Below are 18560 nucleotides of genomic sequence, written 5' to 3'. Positions count from 1 at the left end.
GCTAGGGGCATACCCTGAGCCCACTAACAACTAAAAACTACTAACTGCTAACACTAACTAGAGGTACTACTAAGAACACTGGAAAAAGCTGCAGCAGAGTTGGAGCAAAAGTTCCGACTACCTTCACTGGCAGCAAGAAGGAACTGAGGGTGGGGGGAGTGTGCAGCTCCCCTTATAGCGCGATATAGAGGCGTCACTCCAGGGGTTGCAGCGGTGCTCCCCTGTACGGATACTGCTAAGGGAAAAACTTCTGGCACCGGTGCACATGGCGAGCACGCACACGTTCTGTGGAATATACATGAGCAATCACTCAAAGAAGAACTGTATTTAATTATCACAATCATTATTGTTATTGATGTTGCAGCATGGAAAATGTTTCTTTGGAGTCTGGACCTTAACTATACCTTGACCAAGAAATTTGGAACCTGATAAAAAATAATTGACTACCTCTAGTCTAGACCCTGCTATTCAAGACAACTTTTACCCAATGATACACTATCAAAGCACGAACCTTCTGAAAGAAGTCGTTGACAATAGCAGGGTCTATACACCTGGAGCCCTCCCACAAAACACAAGAGACTGCATAAAAACTACATTAAGATAATGCTAAAGTTACATATTCAGCACCTGAGAACTAGGAATTACCAGTTAGTGTCACCTGTGCAACCTTAATTCTGCCCCCATATGTTATGCAGCACAATGCTACAGTCTATATTAACCACAGCATATACTACTTATCACAATACATATTTTCCTGGAACCTTCAGCAGATGTGTAACCTTGTGTACTGCTCTGTTTGCCAGACAAATGTCTTTTACACCAGAGGTTCTCAACCTTTTTCTTTCTGAGCCCCCAAACTCTCCCCCCTCTAGCCCCCCAACATGCTATAAAAACTCCACAGTCCACCTAAGCCACAATAACTGGTTTTCTGCATATAAAAGCCAGGACCAGCGGTAGGAGGTAGCAAGCAGGGCAACTGCCTGAGGCCCCATGCCACTGGGGACCCCAAGAAGCTACATTGCTCAGGCTTCGCCTCAGCCCTGGGTGGCAGGGCTTAGGGACCTGGGCTTCAGCCCTGACAGGTGGGGCTTCGGCTTTCTGCCCTGGGCCCCAGGGAGTCTAATGCTGGCCCTGCTTGGAGGCCCCCTAGACTGCTGGTTAAGAACCACTGTTTTAGACAGTAAGAGAAAAGTCTTTCCACCCTCTCTTCATCCAAATCACTTTTAAAATTTAACTCCTACAGCCCCACCTACAAGAAATTAGTGTGCACACAGACAAAACCCTGCACCAACCTAGAAGTACACTTCCCTAAAAGAAATAACCCCTCATATTACTACAGCCTGGGTCCTTTCCCCCACCCCCATTCCTAATGTTATTCCTCAGCTATCTGTCAAATCCATCCTTTGTGTGAGAGCTCTCCAGGGCAGGCAGGGGCATGCATGTATCGTGCGCAGTATTTAGTACTCATCCGAGCATTACAAAATAATCCACTAAGCATCACACTACAGATTAAGTTAAACAAACAATAGTGCAAGTTTGCTGGCATATAAAGCAGCAGATTTAGGTAGCCTAGATTAGCTTTGAAGTGCACCTAACTGCAGCAGTGGTACTGGCTGTAAAGAAATTGTACCATGAAGCATATATTGCGGCAAGGTATTCTGCAAAACTGGTGGGGCAGACTGGAAATTCTGATTCTCTCATGCACAAAGTTCATATGTCCACTCACAATGGGATTTTCAGAGCAGTGTGTTTTCAGCCAGTTCTTCATAGATTCCAAGGCCTTGTGATCATCTAGTCCAGTGTTTCTCAAATGCGGCCATCAGCGGGTTTCCCTGCAGCCACGACAGCCTTCTAGGCAGAGATGGGGAGGGGGCAAAGCACTAGCAGCTTCCTGCGGCACCCAGGTTCTCCAAGGGAGGGCTTTAGCCTTCGCCCCAGCTTCAGGGCTCCAGGCTTCAGCTCCCCCTGCCCACACATCCCCTGGCTTCAGCAGGGCTGGCCTTATCGGGCGCCATGGTCAAGAAGCAAGGAGTGAGGTGCGTGGCCATGGAAGGGACCTCAGGGCAATGAGGAGAAGCAGCAGGGCCGAGAGGCAACGGGTACGGGGCCAGGGGAGGTGACGGGGGCCAGGATACCAAAATACAACAGTACATTATTTTTATTATTGAGCCTGCAAAAAACCCAACCTGTGTAAATAAATAAATGATTTGCACATGTGCATATTTATTTGTTTTTCCCTAAAGTTAATTATTTTAGCAAAATGTGTCAGAGCAGGCACCAGCAAGAGTTGGTGGCTGCAATCTGAGGCCACCAAAAGTTTTGTTCCAAAAGTTAATTACTCTCAAAGTTAAAAATTTACACCTTATTGTCCTGTCCCCTGATGTAGTCGGACCTCCTGTATAGCCAAAAAACTTCCTGTGACAAAGTGGAAATTTTCTGTAATATTTGTACAAATTCTAGGCATACCTGAAGTTTCCTCCTGTACACTGCTTTGTTATCCAGTGGGTGCAAAAGTGGGCACACTGCCCCTGAATCACAGAATCATAGAATATCAGGGTTGGAAGGGACCTCAGGAGCTCATCTAGTCCAACCCCCTGCTCAAAGCAGGACCGATCCCCAATTAAATCATCCCAGCCAGGGCTTTGTCAAGCCTGAATGGACACCCATTTGTCACCCCTGGACAGGGGTGTGTGTCATCTGGGTGGAATGAATAGAATAATTAAAGAACTGGTTCAAATCAACAGAGGGTCCCGCAAGACAAAGTCACCTCACCAACTAAACAATCGACATCTGGCAGCAGGAAACGCTCAGGCTGGCCTTGTGAAGCAGGCTTGGGAACAAGTTGTCAGGTGACTGGAGGGGAGGGACTCAGGAGCCCACAACTGAAAGACAAAGGGGAACTGAGGAGAGAGCAAGAGATGGAGTCCATTACAGCTTGGCTGGATCACCATGGCACTGGCATGGCCAACATGGACTATGGCTTAACTTCTGCCTCACTTTGCTAAGCTAGGGACTATAAGCAAAAAGAAAAGGAGTACTAGTGGCACCTTAGAGACTAACCAATTTATTTGAGTATAAGCTTTCGTGAGCTACAGCTCACTTCATCAGATACATTCAGGGACTATAAGATTCTTTAGCAAGGTGACTAATAAATGGTTCACTTTTTCTCAAAAGGCTGCCTGTGTCATTGCAAATACTGAGAGCATTGTGCCTTGAAGGGCTACAGTAAAAGCATCCTTCAGGACTATGGCCTGGCTGGATTCGCAGCAGGGAACCATGGAGTGAGACAGCATTCGCTGGTGCCAAAGGCCCAATCTTGAAGGCCATGGGCCTGCCCCTTCAGAACTGTGTGGGTTTTGAGGGCCTCGCACATTAAGCGGTCACTCCCAAGAGACGGGTTACGGGTTACAGGCTGAAGCTTAGACCGGACCCTATGACTCCGAGACACTTCCCCAAAATAATTCCACGAGCAGATCTTTTAGAAAAAACATCCAATCTTGATTTAAAAGTTATCTCTGATGGCGAATCCACCATGACTCTAGGCAAATTGTTCCAATAGTTAATTACTCTCTCAAAAATTTACACCTTATTGTCCTGTCTGAATTTGTCTGGTTTCAACTTCCATGTATACCTTTCTCTGCTAGACTGAAGAGCCCATTATTAAATATTTGTTCACCACATTTATACTTCTGGACTGTAACCAAATCCCCCCTTAACCTTCTCTTTGTTAAAATATATAGATTGAGCTCCTTGAGTCTATCATTATAAAGCATGTTTTCTAATCCTTTAATCATACTCATGACTCTTTTCTGAACCCTCTTCAATTTATCAACATCTTTCTTGAATTCTGGACACACTATTCCAGCAGTGGTCACATCAGAGGTAAAATAGAGAGGTAAAATAACCTCTCTACTCCTACTGTTTTTATGCATCTCAGGATCGCATTAGCTCTTTTTTGGCTGTTTGCTGACTCCTGTGGATAGCACTGTATCAGTCACACTCAGTTTGTATTGAAGGCTTTATTCATAACCACAGGAGCTATATAAAATTATTTGTTTTCAAGACAGAAAGCTTAGATTCTGGAGCACAATCCTGTAGCAAGGGGTTGATTACATGGCCACTGAATACACAAGACCTTAGTATAATACAGTACATGGCTACTGACTAACTTTGAATGCCTCAGAGGAAAGTGAACTCTTCTTAAGACCCACTTGTGTGATGATACCTACAAAGTTGGCCGGGACTTCTTCCCAGACTACCAGGTCTAGCGTAGAGAATTTTAGAAAAGTTTCCACCAGCACTACCAGCAGATCAGCTGCACTTGTGTTACCTAACGTAGCGAAGTGTCTAGCATCTTCTAGTGTTTTTAACACATGATGTGTTAATTAAACCTGCTCCTCACCAGGTTTAACTGATATGATGGTAAAAACATCTCCAGCTGTAGGAAGCTTGTCTACACTGCAACTCCTAGTGCAGCAGTTGAACTGGTGTAGCATCATTTGAAATTTCTCTAAAATTTCCTACTGTGCACAAGGTATTAGGTTTGGACTCTTGACTGTGCCTCCGATTGACTGAAGCGACCATGAGTAAGACACACAGAGGAAACAGAGACTGAGTCTTCAAATTCCTTGAGAAAGGAAGAGTATTGAAACTGTTTGTGTGCTAGCAAATCAGGAGTCAGTTATAATTATGCAAGAAACTCACAGGTTTAACTACAGCGAAAAACAACATTAGCTACATGAGAGAGACAGCAACACATTCCCACAAAAAAAGCTTTTCTTCCATCACTAATTTGAAGGCTTAGAGGTCAAACATTCAGGGTTTATTCTGGGATTCTTTATACTTTAAATCAATATTACTGAATTTTCTATCAGCAGTTTAGAATTATGTCCCAGAAAAGCATAACTCGAGTTCATCTGAGCCAAAGCACAAACCCACAAGGAAAAGATTGAGAGCTACAGAATAGCATTAGGATAGAGTTACTGTCATAAGACTAGCCTAGGCAGAGGAGCAGTTGTATGTTAATGCTCCTAACACTCTAGTAGCCTGCTGGAAACGTATCCTTTTCCACAGAAACAAAACATCCTAGAATCCAAGCTTTTAGGAATCATTGTCATTTTCCCCAGTCTAAGGGATGATTATCAAATTTATGAATCATGTGTAATACACAAAGCTCTCCACACTGAGCAAATAGCATAAGCAGAACTTACCTTCTCAGCATCCCACATATTTGTGTTCTTCCACACTGTCATTCAGAGTTTCAAGAACTCAACAAGGGACTACTATTTGGCATCAAAGTATAAGACCAAAGCAGCCTGTATAGTACAAATCAGATAGTGTGGAAAGCTTTAGGAATTAGACAAAGTTTAAAGCTCTGACATCTGAACAGATTCCACAACATATACCTCTACCTCGATATAACGCGGTCCTCGGGAGCCAAAAAAAAATCTTACCGCGTTATAGGTGAAACCGCGTTATATCGAACTTGCTTTGGCCTCAAGCATTTCCGTTATTAATATGGTATTTGACATAAGAAGTTTTATACTTGGTGTTGTTTTAGAAAGGGTGCATCTGATGTTGTCATTCACATCAAGCCTGGGGCCGGGGCTTGCAGCCACACGTCCCTGCCAGGGCCGGGGCTCGCAGCCCGGCGCAGGAGGTCAGGGTTGGAACTCACAGCCGGGCGCCTGGGTCAGGGCTCGTAGCCCCGCAGCTCCACACAGGGGTCGGGGCTCGCAGCCACGCGTCACGATCGGGGCTCACATCTGGTGCAGGGGTGGGGACTCGCAACTTGCAGACATGTGCTGGGGTCAGGGCTCACAACCCCCAGTTTGAGAACCAATGTTGTAGACGAGACAGAAAACCATTTTTGCTTTACCGCATTATATCTGAATTCGTGTTATATGCGATAGCATTATATTGGGGTAAAGGTGTACTCTGAAATGTCAGATTCACCACTTGTCTAAAATGAAGCACAGTTTAGTAACAGAATACAAGTTGTAGTGTAGACCAGGGTGCAAGTATTTTTACCATCCTGCTGCCTAACACTGCTTCATGCTAGCTTTTGTTAGCGTCAAAAATGCCTGAGCCCTGTTTATACCAGCATCCCCACCATTAATACACAGATGAAACACCACTGCAGGAGAATGACAGGCCTGCATTTTCCTGTGTAGACTCACCCTTACAGGAGTTCATTCTGTTAATCTAGGAATTCCTCATAAGACTATTGCTCCTGTGGCCAAAGGGAGAGCAGGAAAGTCTACCCCATGCTGCTTATCCCCAGGGCACTAATGATACTGCCAGGTACGACCCTGAGCAGATCAGCAGTGACCACAGGGCTCTGGAAGCCAGGGTGAAGGGGGGCACAGGTTGTGTTTTTGTCCATCTTTCTGGCTGAGAGTAAGGGCCCAGGCAGAGACACCTGCATTCTGGAGACAAATACATGGCTGAGCAGATAGTGGCACAATGGGAGGGTTTCGGCTTTCTCAACCATGGGATGCTGTTCTGGGAAGGACAACTGCTAGGATGAGATCGGGTCTGTGACGGGTTTGGTCAGAGACCCCCTTGGGACTGCCACCTGACATGCTGGAATTACCTCTGAGCCCATTTTTCACTGCCAGCTTGGGACTCCAGAACCCTGCCTGGTTGAGCCAGACATGCTAGTCTGCTTCAACACAGACCTAAGTCTGGTCAATGCCCCCAGAGCCGCAGACTTTAACCAAAAACTGCTCAGCAAGTCACCTATTTCCAGCACCCAGACACCCAGTTCCCAATGGGATACGAACCCCAAATAAATCCGTTTTACTCAGTATAAGACTTATGCAGAATAAACTCATAAATTGACCACCCTCTATAACGCAGAGATATGCACAGCTGTTTGCTCCCCCAGGTATTTATCACTTACTCTGGGTTTAATAAAATCACTTTTGTTTATTAGTAAGTATAAAAGGTAGGATTTAAGTGGTTTCAAGTAACAACAGACAGAACAAAGTAAGTTACCAAGCAAAATAAAACAAAACACACAAGTCTAAGCCTAATACATGAAGAAACTGAATATAGGTAAATCTCACCCGCAGATGTTCCAATAAGCTTCTTTCACAGACTAGACTCCTTCTTAGTCTGGGCCCAATCCTTTCCCCTGGTACAGTTCTTGTTCATTCCAGCAAACATCTTAGGTGAAAAGCAGGGGATTTCATATGACTGGGACCCCCTTTGTTCTGTTCCACCCCCTTTTATATCTTTGGTATAAGGCAGGAATCTTGTGTCTCTCTGGGTCCCCGCCCTTTCTTCTAACTGGAAAAGCACCAGGTTTAAGATGGATTCCAGGTTTAAGATGGACATGATCACATGTCACTGTAAGACCTCATTCTCCATTCTTTCAGGGTTGGCCTGCACATACCCAGGAAGGTTTGCGAGTAAACAGCCATTCACAACCAATTGTCCTAGTTAATGGGAGCCATCAAGATTCCAAGCCACCATTAATGGCTAGGGTGACCAGATCTCCCATTATCATCAGGACAGTCCCAATTTTAACCCATTTGTCCTGTGTCCTGACCGCACATTGGTCGGGACACCCTTTGTCCCAATATGGAGGATGGACTGCTCACCATCACCGCCGAAGTCCTGGGGCTGGCATGGCGGCGCACACGCGCCCGCCCACCGGCAGGAGCCAGTAGTGTGGGCAGCCCCTAGACACAGGGGCAGAGGGGGGTCTCCGCATGCTGCACCGGCTCCCTCCTGCCCAATCAGAGCTGTGGGGGCGGGGCTTGCAGGCACTGGCAGTGGTCAGAGAGCCCTCCGCCCCCCCATGCCCCACCTGACCCTTACAAGAGACCTTTTGCATAAATCGTATCCCAGTTACATTATATTCACATTCCAAGCATATTTTTATAAAGCATGTAGAGTGCAACATCACAGGGTCCACCTGACTAAGAAAGAAAAGAGCATCTTTGCACACCAACTCACCAACCTAGTTAGGAAGGCTTTAAACTAGGTTCAAAGGGGGCATGTGACAGAAGCCCACAGGTAAGCACAAAAACACAACTTTAACAGGGGGCTTACATGTTGGGAAGAGGGGGAGACACATGGAATATTACAATCAGGTCATGGTAGCAACAAGAAGGAAATCAGTGGGGCTGTCTGCTCAGAATATTAGCTGTCTGTACATAAAAACAGGAAATATAAGTACATAAGCTAAATTACAACTCAACTGGCAACACAGACTTGGTGGGATAAATCTCATCACTGGAATATTGGTATAGAGAAGCGTAACTTGCTCATTAAGGACAAGCAGGGTAAAAAGGGAGGGGGTATTACACTATATCTCAAGTATATATACACACTTGTTCTGAGGTCCAGAAGGAGATGAGAGGCAGAGAGTTGACAGTCCCTGGGTAAAGATATATTGGGGGGGGAGGGTGGGAGGAGAGAGAACAGAGATGATGTCATGATAGGTCTACTATAAACAACCAAATCAGGAAGGGGAGGTGGATGAGGCATTTCCAGAACAACACAAATAACCAAAACACAAGACCTGGTAGTATATGGAGGCTCACTAGCCAGACATCTGTTGAAAAAGTAATATGGCAAAACACAAAGCTTCCAATAAGTTCTTAATGTACGGGGAACAACTTTTTGTATCAGAAAATGGGGGAAATAACCAGGGGTACAGCCATTTTAGATGTGATTCCGGAGGAATGGGTTGTGACTCTGAAGGTGTAAGATAATTTGGACGAAGTAATCATGAATGATAGATCTTTCATGATTCTAAAGAAGTGAAAGTTGTAGAATAAGGAAAATGTACTTCAAAAAAAGCAGATTTACAAACCCAGAGAACTGGTAAGTAAAGTCCCATTGGAAGAAAATCTAAGGGATAAAGTTGTTCAGGGGAGCTGGCAGTTTCTCAAAGAGACATTGTTAAAGGCAGAACATCAAACTATCCTAATGCAAAGGAAGGATAGAGGGCAATAGGGCTCCATCAGGAACTCTTTAATGACCTGAAAATGAAAAAGGAATCCTAGAAAAAGTGAAAACATGGATAAAATCTACGGATGAGTACAAAAGAATAGTACTAGCATGTAGGGACAAAATCAGAAAAGCTAAGGCACAAAATAAGTTTCAGAGTAGCAACCGTGTTAGTCTGTATTCGCAAAAAGAAAAGGAGTACTTGTGGCACCTTAGAGACTAACAAATTTATTTGAGCATAAGCTTTCGTGGGCTACAGCTCACTTCAACGGATGCACCTAGAAAGGAACATAAAGGGCAATAAGAGGTTCTTTAAACACATCAGGAGCAAGAGAAAGATGAAGGAAAGTGTAGGTCCTCTGCTTAGCAGGGAAGGAGAGCGAATAACTGAGGACATCAAGAAGGCTGAGGTGTTCAATGCTTATCTTGCTTCAGTCTTCAATAAAAAGGTTAATGGTGACCTGATACTTAACACAACTAATAGCAACAAGAGGGAATGAAGCCAACCCGAAACAACAGGTTAAAGAACATTTAGATAAGTTAACTGTATTCAAGTCAACAGGGCCTAATTGAATTCATTCTAGGGTGCTTAAGGAACTAGCTGAAGCAATATTGGAATTGTTACAAATTATCTTCAAGAACTCATGGACGACAGGTGATGTCTCAGAGTACTGAAAAAGGGAAAACATAGTGCCTGTCATTAAAAAGGGGAACTATAAACCAGTCAGCCTAACTTCGGTATTTGGAAAGATACTAGAACAAATTATTTACAGCGTTATAGCTGAATTTGTGTTATATCGGACCGCATTATATTGGGGTAGAGGTGTATGTTAAGGCTGTTATAAAGAGGACAGGGATCATTTGTTCTCCACGGTAGGACAACTAGTAATGGGTTTTATCTGCAATGAAAACAGGCCATTTCTTGCGCCAAATAAGTGCTAACATTTAAAAAATTCCATACAAAATCTATACCACAAAATGTAGAGCAGAAATGCTGATGTATCAGCCCACTGGCACATGTTTTTCCAGCTCAAGAGTGAGTCCAGTGCTGTTACCAAGAATTTATTACATTTATATACTGATTATTGGAGAGATGTGCATTTTTCAAACTGACATGCTCCCGCTAAAAATTTTTCCTCTAATGCAAGAGTAGTTCAGACACTCACAGGAATCTAAGGGCAAATTCCTGCACCAAGGAGAAAGTAAGATTCAAAACCCAGTAAGTCAGGATTTGCTGATTATCTCTCTAAGTAGTGGAGTTCCAAACACTTCATCTTTCTATCATTCTTTTTTTTCTTTTTTGGACTGGCACACTACCCTATATTTAGGATAGGAGAGTGCAATGACAAGTATCAGAAAGAATGAATAAGTGGTTTAGGATGCTTGGAGTAGAAGCAGCAGAAGACACTTTGCAAAGAAACCAACAGTCAATTATAATGACAGGTTTCAGAGTAGCAGCCGTGTTAGTCTGTATTCGCAAAAAGAAAAGGAGTACTTGTGGCACCTTAGAGACTAACAAATTTATTTGAGCATAAGCTTTCGTGAGCTACAGCTCGCTTCATCAGATGCATCCGATGAAGCGAGCTATAGCTCACGAAAGCTTATGCTCAAATAAATTTGTTAGTTTCTAAGGTGCCACAAGTACTCCTTTTCTTTTCACAGTCAATTAGAGACTATTAAACTGAGGACCCTGGAGGTGGGATGGAATTCATCAAACTAAAGCTTTTTAAAAACAGCACAACTAAAAATATAAACAAGAGCAGCAGCAGCATGCCTGAGGCAAAAGGCACTGGAGGCCATATTACACAGGGGGCACCTGAGAAGCAGGACCTCCTGCCAGGAAGGGTTGAGGTGAACTAGGTAAGTGCTTGGTATTTAGAAAAGGGGGTTTTGTCATGCTTTAAGGAGAGGAAATGTCTGTGAACACCAGTTCTCAGGGCTACAAGCCAAGGACGCTGTTCAGCCAGCATCTAGGGAGCACACTACTGTCCAGACGACACACCTCTTCCCAGTAGCAACACAGGCTTCCTCTACATTCTTCCTCCCTGGACCACCAGCAAGAGGCCATTGGCAGCAAAGCTCAGGGTAATCCTAACCATTTGCAAAGAATTCTGCTATCTGCCTTCAGCCAATTCCTAAAGAGCAATGCTATTCTGAAAAGCAACTACAAAGAATGGTTTTTGGGAGGGGGGTGAGAGAACCTGGATTTGAGCAGGAAATGGCCCAACTTTATTATCATGCACATTATGTAAAGAGTTGTCACTTTGGATGGGCTATCACCAGCAGGAGAGTGAATCTGTGTGTGGGGGGGTGGAGGGTGAGAAAACCTGGATTTGTGCTGGAAATGACCCACCTGGTGATCACTTTAGATAAGCTATTACCAGCTGGACAGTGGGGTGGGAGGAGGTATTTTTTCATATTCTCTGTGTATATATAAAGTCTGCTACAGTTTCCACGGCATGCATCCGATTAAGTGAGCTGTAGCTCACGAAAGCTCATGCTCAAATAAATTGGTTAGTCTCTAAGGTGCCACAAGTACTCCTTTTCTTTTTGCGAATACAGACTAACACGGCTGTTACTCTGAAACCTACAAAGAAATAGCACCTCCCTACTCTACAACTGCCCCATGCACATACACCACCAGAGTCAGGTCTGCTGATTTGAAGGGACTAGAGCTTAGCTTTAGGGGCTACAGATTTAGACTTTGCTGACTAGGGATTAGCTTTATTGCCCTTTACTCCTGATTAGCCAGCACACCTAAGGAGAGCACTGGAATCTACTCCTTCTTGTGCAACAGAATTGTTTACTACGGGTACGTCTTCACTACCCACTGGATCGGCAGGTAGTGATTGATCTATTGGGGATTGATTTATCATGTCTCGTCTAGATACCTCAGCAGGAGGAGTAAGCAGAGTCGACGGGGGAGCAGCCACGGTCGACTCGCCGCCGTTGAGGATGGCCAGGTAAGTCGAACGAAGATACTTTGACTTCAGCTACGTGAACAGCGTAGCTGAAGTCAAAGTATCTTAGTTCGAACCCCCGCACAGGCCAGGCCTAAGATCCAATCAGTTACATCTGTGCCAACCCAATGAAGACAAAGTGTCTAATACAGCCTGCAGAGCCTTGACTACTGGCCATGCACAACATGGAAAGAACCTGGCTTAATTCTCAGAGCCTTGGGATGAGGGGGGCAGGAAAGAGTTTGCAGGGTTGGCACTTGGCACGGTTGGGGAAAAAAAACAAAAACCTTTTCTTGTTCAGTGAATCCTTTTTACCTCAAACACAGAACAATAACTTCTGTTGAGTCATTTTCAGAATGGAAGTGTATTTTAAAGTTTGAGGCAAAGAATCCAGAAGCACATACAGTCTGCAAGTAGTACTAGGATGTCTGGACCTGGCAAAAGTAGTAAGTGACTCAGGAAGGGTGGCACTAAGCACCATCAGAAGGTGCTAGGCTAACAAAGCTAGCTATTCAGCTCGCTGCAAAGCCATAAACATATCTCTGGACTGATCTACGAGGAGACCCCTGTGGAGTGCTGAAGGTTTTCTTGGCGAACATGATCTGTGATGCCATCACCTGCAATGAACATGCAAACTGGAATACTCTATAGATTCAGTGACTAAATCCCCACCTCATGGTCCACTTAAGAACAAAACATCATGAAACTTGCACTTTATTTACTTTCTAGAAATCACTAGTATTAGGATTCACCCCAAAACGATCCAGATCAGATTCTTTCTTGGAGTAGCTGATCAGTGGCTCGGGGAGGGGTTTGGGGAAGGGTGGAAAGCAGTAGGCAGGCTGGGGCCTCAAGGAGGGGGTGGAGCAGGGATGGGAGAGACGGAGTGAGCGTGGGACTTTTGTGGAAGGGGCAGAGCAGGGATGGAGCACCCCCAGGGATAACCAAAAGTCGGTGCCTATCACTCCAAGAATCTAAACAGGAAATATCTTCAGAATTCAGATACATAGATACACATTGCCACCACATATCTTGGAAAATCTGCCCGTGTTATAAGGGAACAGAGACACTCCCAATTACCTTCCATATTAAGGGCCGGATCAAGGCTTGAGATCAATATGCTTGTCAAAGTAGCTAGGAGTAAGAAACCACACACTGAAAAATATACTGGATATGTGCTCAACATGCTCAGTAGTTATAATGGGAAGTTTGTATAAGGCCAGCAAGTATTTTGGAACTGGGACTCCACTAGAGCAGCATGGGCAGTGCAAGTTGATCAAAGGAGCTTGAGGAAACCAAGAAGGCAGAAGTTCACCTCCAGTGATATTTTCAAGTCAATGAACCCTAGAAGTTTGACAGAAGGGGAGACTCATACATGCCATAGCACCATTCAGTGCAACAACTCCACTCCCACACCAAGTCCCTATAGTACTGCACCAAACTCAGAAGACGAGAGTCAAGAACGCAGACTCAGTTCTCCCAACTGATCCCCAGGGGTACTGCCACTATGCAGAAGTCCAAGAAAAGACTAGGCACAAGAGGTAAAAGATGCAATGGAAGGCACAGGTATGTGTGTAAGTTAGGTCTTTAATAAAATTAAAGAAGCTGTATCCAATTATATCAAAAGGAAGAAACTCTCTGCCACTACCAAACCCTGCATTCAAAAGGAACACACACTTTAGCACCTTCATCTGTACATCTCCACAGCGAAAGCCAGGTCATCCATTAGAATGGCTAGAAGAGCAATAAGCCATGAAAGGATGTCTATTGGTGCTGGCCTCAGTTGTACTGTAAGACATAGGTCTGAAAGACAAATGCTTTCAAGTCCCCAAGAACATCTCTTGCTGCCACCGCACACCCTACAGCAGGGGTCTCAAACTCAGTTTACACTAGGGGCCAGGGCCAGTCCTCAAATCCTCCCAGTGGGCCAATAATGTCACTCATGCCGCCCAGAACCCAAACCCTCCAACTCTGCCCCCCATCTGCCTAAGGCTCTGAGAGGGAGTTTGGGTGGAGGAGGGGGTCTGGGGTGCAGGCTCTGGGATGGAGTTTGGGTGCTACCTCTGGGCTGGGGGACGGGGTGTGGGTGCAGGAGAAGGGGGTGGGGTTGCAGGCTCTGGGAGGGAGTTTGGGGGGTGGGGAGGGGATGCAGGCTCTGGGAGGGAGTTTGGGGGGTGGGGAGGGGGTATGTGAGGAAGGGGTGGGGGTGCAGTGCTTACCTGGGGCTCCAAGGCAGGGCAGGCCGGGGGGTCTCCACACACTGCTGCCCCCAGGCACCGCCTGCACAGCTTCCCATTGGCCGCAGGGGTGCTTGGGGTGGGGGCAGCGCATGGAGGCACAGCCCCGCATGGAGGCACAGCCCCAGGGCCACAGGGAGGGACTGGCAGCCCCGTGGAGCAAGCGCACAGAAAGCTGCTCAGCTCCACTGCACTGCTGGTGGTGAGCAGGGCCCCGAGCCGTTTTAAATTGCCTAGGGGACGCTGGGGGGCCCTCGGGCAGCAGGTGGGGCCAAGAGAGAGACCTAGCCCCAAAATTGCTGGAGCCTGGCCGGTCACATTGGGGAGGTTCTTGGGCTGCAGATGGCCTGCTGGCCAGGACTTTGAGACCCCTGCCCTACACTGACTTATTATTAATACAATCTGTGGCTCAGCAACTGACAAGTAAAAAACTTCTTACAAACCAATTTTGGACAGGTTCATGCAACAAAATCTTCCATGAAGAATAACCAGGAAGAGGACAAGAGCTACTTTGGGACTGGAGGGGCCAGGACTTCCTCCCTCCCTCCCTCAGTTTATAAACATCAAGAGAAGCCTTGTAACAAGGGACAGAGTAGGGGTGGGAAGATTCTCCTCTCAGTAGCTCTCAGCTAGGCACCAGTGGGCACTGGTGCACAAGTGTAACACCACTAACCAGAACATGGCATTGGACAAGGTGTCCCCAGACAGAAATGAAGATGTCAACCCTTGAGAAAACTGTTAGGTTAGGAGCCAACCACCCCTACTCGCGTCGTTGCACTAGCACAGCTCTACCATAATCAGGAGCAGACAGATTCTAACAGCATTTGTTAGTGTGAACAGGACAATATGATTCTACAAACATGATGGGAAGAGTTATAGCTATTGTCCTTATAGAGAAACCTTGCCACATTCACAACCGAACCAGAGAACAGCAAGCATGACGGATTGTGCACAGACTGTAGGGCCCTGCCACGCTACAATCAGCCTTGGCAAAATTCAATTCTTATTTTTTATAATTTTGATAATTAATAGGTTTATTTTTAAGATTTTCTTCAATTTTTATTCATTTAAATTTTAACAGTTTCAGGAAATTATGGCAGGATAGACAATAATTGTTTAATGACAGGAGATGCTGAGATTCAAAAAGTTAAAAGTTTTATAACAGTTAAAACACAAATTGTCAACATCACATGTCAAAACACAAAGCAAATATCCATAAATCAAACTCTAATAAGTTCTCAGGCAGCATTTTTCTTGTTTTGCCGATAGGCAAATTTCACCTATTATTGAGGAAAATATTTTGGCATGCATGGTGAAATTGATGTTTGCGGACATATACCAATAAAAAACGAATCCTTCCAATCCTAACTATAACACACAACTAGAAGGACAAGGGGGTAACCACTGCACACAAGAGCATGATAACTTTTGTCACAAGAGCTGGAAGATGGGATTTCCAGCTCAATACCAAATAAGACCACCAAGTATGTCTACCACGCCCATCGCCAGGGTATCCAAATACAGAGGTGACCTCAGAGCCCAGTCCCTCAAGCCAAATGCAGCCCGAGGCACTTCAAGCTAAGTAGAAAGGGGTGAGTTTTATGCCTGGACTCTAAAAGAGGGCATGTGCAGGGTAACTCAAGGTGGGCTGCACCCTAAGACACAAGGGCATAAAATGGGAGGGGATGGGAATGTAGGAAACACTTAAGACCCTAATCCTGCCTTAGGCTAGACAGGATGTGCAGGAATATCTGCTAGTGGCCAGGGAAGAGGGATAGAACCCCCCCTCCCCAATCCTGAGCCCTCCCGTTCAGGTGACTGCCCTCGCAGCATTGCTAATCCCCCCGCTACAAGGCACAGCACTAACGACAACACGCCACTGCCGAAGGAGGCAGAGAGCACTATCCCCTAGGCGCGCACAGGGCCCAACTCCAGCCCAGAGCCGAAATGGGGAAGAGCAACCCCCACCCCCGGGACGAGCACAGCCCCAGCCAGCTCCCCACGGACCCCGGCCACACCCCACGGGACAGGGCGAGCACAGCCCCAGCCGCCCCCTGAACCCATCGGGCCCGGCCCCGCACAGCAGCTGCGGGCCCCGCCACAAATTCCGGAGCTACCTCCTCTCCCCAGGCCCGGCCCGCGCAGAGCCCTCACCAGAGCGGCAGCCGCTGAGACAGCCCCGGCCGGACCCGGAAAAGGCCGCTCCCTACCGGGGACCGGCCACCACCGGCACCAACCGAGCGCTGAGCACCGAGCGAGCGCGACCCCGCGCGGGCACGTACCTAGGGGAGGGGCGGCGCACGGAACCTAGCAACCGGCGACACGAGCACGCCACATCCAATCACAGCGCGGCGCAACTCAGTCGCGTCTGCCAACCCGGCGCCCAACCGCCCAGCCCCACAGACGAGGGTACGCCCGCGGCCCCGCCCAACGCGCGGGAACCCGCCCCCGGCCCCACCCATCGCTCTACCCGAGCGGGGGGAGACGCCCACCAGCGCCTCCCTAACTCCGCCGTTCCGAGGTCCGCCAGTCCCTCGGAACATACCAAACCCGTCCACCCGCACTACCCCCAGACGGAAAAGCCACTGAACACGCTAACCCCTTCGTCTGCGATATGTGGGGTGATCGGGTCAGTTCAGTGGATAGGCGAGACCCCCCTATGATGTGTGGCGTGAAAGGGTCATTATGGGGGCAGGGCCAGATCCCCCCGCAAAGTGTTGGGTGATGAGGTCAGTGTGGGGAAGGGACAAGACCCCACTATGATGTGTGGGGAGATGAGAACGCCAGGGAGGGGCCAGACCCCCCTGCGCTTTGTGGGGAGATAGGTTCAGTGCGGGGGGAGGGGCCAGACCCCCCTGCCATGTGCGGGGTGATGGGGTCAGTGTAGGGGAGGGGCCAGATGTCCCCAAGAGTTATAGGGTGAGGGAGTCAGTTTGGGGGAGTGCCCAGACTCCCCCACGATGCGTGGGGTGATGGGGTCATTGAGGGGGAGAGCTAGACCCCCCTGGGATGTTTGCAGTAATGGGGGCAGTTTGGGGGAGTGGCCAGACCCCCTTGCAATGTGTGGGGTGAAGGGGTCATTGTTGGGGAAGGGCCAGAACCCCCACAATGTGTAGGGTGACAGGATCATTATGGGGGAGGGTTAGACTCCCCTGCAATGTGTGGGGTGATTGGGTCATTGCGGGGGAGGGGCAAGACCCAGCTGTGATGTCTGGGGAGATGGGGACCATACACAGGAGGGGCCAGATACCCATGCGATGTGTGAGGACAGTGTGGTAGAGGGGTCAGACTACCTTTTGATGTGTGGGGTGATGAGGTCAGTGCGGTGGAGGCCAGACCCCCTACACTGTGTGGGGTGATAGGGTCAGTTTGGGGAAAGGGCTAGACCGCCCCCCACAATGTGTGGGGTGATGGGCTCACTGCAGATGTTAAGGCTGAATCTCCACTCTGTCACTCCGAGTGCAGAAGATAGGGGCCTACGAAGATTTTAAAAATGTATATGTGCCACTCCAGGTTTGTATTAAACTCCCAAGATTACAGCTTTTCTCTGACCTTGGCTTTGTAAACCCTGCCACCACCCAAATGCAAAAAAAAACCCTTTGAGCCCAGGAAGGAGCACTTGGGAATTCCTCCCTATGGAGTACCTTCAAGCCCTTTCACCCCTAGATCTTAAAAGAAACAATTACAAAAATTAAGCATCCAAAACAGCTTTTTTGGGGGGTTCAGCTTAAAGGTTACAAGCAAACAAAAGCATCAGGAGTTAGCACAGAGAAGATCCACAAGCCTTAAAAAATAAACAGAAATAAACCTGATCATATCTAGCTAAACATTCTGATCTACTTACACATTTGGAGTTCAGATAAGTAGTTCTAGGTATGATCTGATTATTTATGACCATATCTGGCTTAAAGCTGCTTATAGCATGACTGCTCTGTCCCTCCAGCCCAGAGAACAACAGACAAAGGCAAAGTTTCTTTCCCCATTTTAAAAAGTTCTAGACTTCCCATTGGCTCTTTTGGTCAGGTGTCCACTTTTTTCCTTTTTCTTTACCTGAGGGACTTCTTAATCCTTTACAGGTAAAGCAAGTAAAGAAAAGCTAACCAAGAGGGATTTTACAGCTAACTGGCTGGCTGGGTGTCCATCAAAGAGCTAACTGGCTGGCTAGGTGTCCACCCTACACACACTTTATTTATCACATGCCCCCCAAATCACAGACAGTGCTGGCCCGCCTGGTTAGGTCCTGGAGGTTTAGGAAACAGAGTTAATAAGATTCATGCACCTCTAATTTTACTAATAATTACATGAAGAACTAAACAGTACTTTTTACATTTCAGGGACTACATTGACTTAGAATATAGGGACATTTTTACCCTGCTGATTCTGGGAAACCTTCCCGGGA

The 18560-nt window shown here is 46.9% G+C and overlaps 1 protein-coding gene across 3 annotated transcripts in view; it reads right to left on the bottom strand.

Annotated features, from left to right (window-relative positions):
- The window catches only part of DAG1 (dystroglycan 1), a 103537-nt gene extending 87014 nt beyond the window's left edge, over nucleotides 1-16523 (bottom strand). The window contains exon 1 of one of the 3 annotated variants that reach the window (XM_073352644.2): nucleotides 16444-16523. The gene's annotated coding sequence lies outside the window, so the exon portion shown is untranslated. The other 2 variants (XM_073352643.2, XM_073352645.2) reach the window with 2 other exon arrangements.
- Nucleotides 16524-18560: the final 2037 nt, after the last annotated feature.

This window comes from Lepidochelys kempii, chromosome 7 (assembly GCF_965140285.1).
Source record: "Lepidochelys kempii isolate rLepKem1 chromosome 7, rLepKem1.hap1, whole genome shotgun sequence".
NCBI lineage: Eukaryota > Metazoa > Chordata > Testudines > Cheloniidae > Lepidochelys > Lepidochelys kempii.
The sequence above is the reverse complement of the archived record's forward strand: the minus strand, read 5'-3'. Positions and strand labels throughout refer to the sequence as shown.